Raw genomic sequence first — 1,992 nt, 5'->3', positions numbered from 1 at the left:
TGAGCATTGCAAAAGCCCGACGCATCGCTCACATTCTCCAAAAACGTATCTTCCATATGGCTGCAGTCCCGTTAAGAGATATGGTTTGTGATGCTCTTTTATACTCCCTTTGGTTTTTTTCGGGAAATTACGGGCGGCGGTAGGTAATACCTATTTTGCTTTCCAACATAGGGCTATCTCTTACTCTTTCTTATGGCGTAAGACTGGTTAAATGTCGTAGGCCTATAAGGGTACTGTGAAAATATTATTTCTATGACGTTGTACTCCTACGAAATTTTTTTTACAAATATTTAATTAAATGAGGAATTTTATTGCATGCTTCTTGTTTGTCCATTAAAAACCGGTGCAGTTGTGTATCCCGAATGATTTTCTCGGGAACCTGGGCATATATGTGTAAACTTTGACTATCGTTTCAAAACTGGGACTTACGGTCAGCCTAAACATAACTGGTGTCAGAATTCATTATAAGCGTTTATCGGCTTCTGAAAAAAAATGGAAAATCACACCTTAATATATTGTTATAAGAATTAAATTTTAATGCATTTCATTGCAACCGTTTATTAATGCCACTGAGATTTAGTAGTCATGTAAAAATTCGAATGCTCAAATATATCTATGTAGGTGAAAACAGAAAAACTCATTTTATGAAAAACGGTATCTGTCGCATTTATCGAGTTTTGAAAAATCGAAAAAAAAGGACTGTGCGGCTGGTCCCGGCGGAGGTTCGAGTCCTCCCTCGGGCATGGGTGTGTGTGTTTGTCCGTAAGATAATTTAGGTTAAGTAGTGTGTAAGCTTAGGGACTGATGACCTTAGCAGTTAAGTCCCATAAGATTTCACACACATTTGAACATTTTTTTGAAAAAAGAAACGCTCCTCAGTTACGTGGATTGATGCATGTCGGCTACAAACGTGCTGAAAAGAAGTGGTACTACGACGGCCCCCTGAGGGTCACCATTCTCAGGTTAATTTGTTTGCTCGTTCTATTTCTTATGACGACTTAAAAGATCTGCTGCAGAGCCGGGTGTAACGTCTAGCAACTTTTAAAAGAAGTTTTACTATTGGCGTTATGCCCACACGGAAAACTCGAAGCAGAAATTGAAGCCCCTACTTCTTTCCCTCGCTTCCTTTTTTTAAGCACTGTCGTACTGGCACCGTATCTCTTGTGGCAGAAACGCACGGCCGGACGTTAGCAAAGGCACGTTTCCCGTGGAAGGTAGCAGCACGCTCGAGCGAGGTATTTTCATGCAGGCAGGGGTGCCGGGCCGGCCGGCAGGGTGCCCGCGGGGCCTGGAGACGTGCTCAGGTGGCGGCGGGATGGGGATGACTGTTTAGAGCCACAGATCGATGCTCACGTTAGAGCGCGCCACGCCGCGCCACGCGCAACACGGCCAGCGTAATGCATTCCGCGGCTACCCTCTGCTCCATCCTATTACACTACTTTGATGTAGCTCTGCGTCGCCCGCCGCAGTGCGTGGGGCTTCGGGGGCGATCCCTTTCGCACTGACATCAACAGTCCACCACGCGTGCCCGTCAAGGGCTCGTTTATAGTTGACACCATGACTGACACACAGGGATAAATGATGACTAACTGACAACCTCAGCTGCCGACAGGTGGTGTTGTTATACCTCGATGTGGACAGCTGAAAATGTGTGCCCCGACCGGGACTCGAACCCGGGATCTCCTGCTTACATGGCAGACGCTCTATCCAGCTGAGCCACCGAGGACACAGGTGAATAGCGCGACTGCAGGGACTTAACCCTTGCACGCTTCCCGTGAGACTCACATTCCCAACTGTCCACAATTCTACATATGTTTTGTACCTTATAGACATTTGTCCACCCACTCATTACTCGCGCACGCTTTGGCGATTCCCGTAAGAGTTTGGGCAACCTGTTCGCATTCGCACAGACGAAGGTCAATGGCTGGGTAGCCTTTAACTATATATATGAAGACAGTAACTTGTTCTCGAAAGAACAGTTACTGTTGATGA

At 46.2% G+C, this 1,992-nt stretch overlaps 1 non-coding gene across 1 annotated transcript; it reads right to left on the bottom strand.

Moving 5' to 3' along the window:
* Positions 1–1,652: 1,652 nt before the first annotated feature.
* On the bottom strand, positions 1,653–1,726 carry Trnat-ugu (transfer RNA threonine (anticodon UGU)). The gene has a single exon. It is a non-coding gene; the product is annotated as a tRNA-Thr (tRNA).
* Between the last annotated feature and the right edge of the window lie 266 nt (positions 1,727–1,992).

This window comes from Schistocerca nitens, chromosome 3 (assembly GCF_023898315.1).
Source record: "Schistocerca nitens isolate TAMUIC-IGC-003100 chromosome 3, iqSchNite1.1, whole genome shotgun sequence".
Classification (NCBI taxonomy): Eukaryota; Metazoa; Arthropoda; class Insecta; order Orthoptera; family Acrididae; genus Schistocerca; species Schistocerca nitens.
The sequence above is the reverse complement of the archived record's forward strand: the minus strand, read 5'-3'. Positions and strand labels throughout refer to the sequence as shown.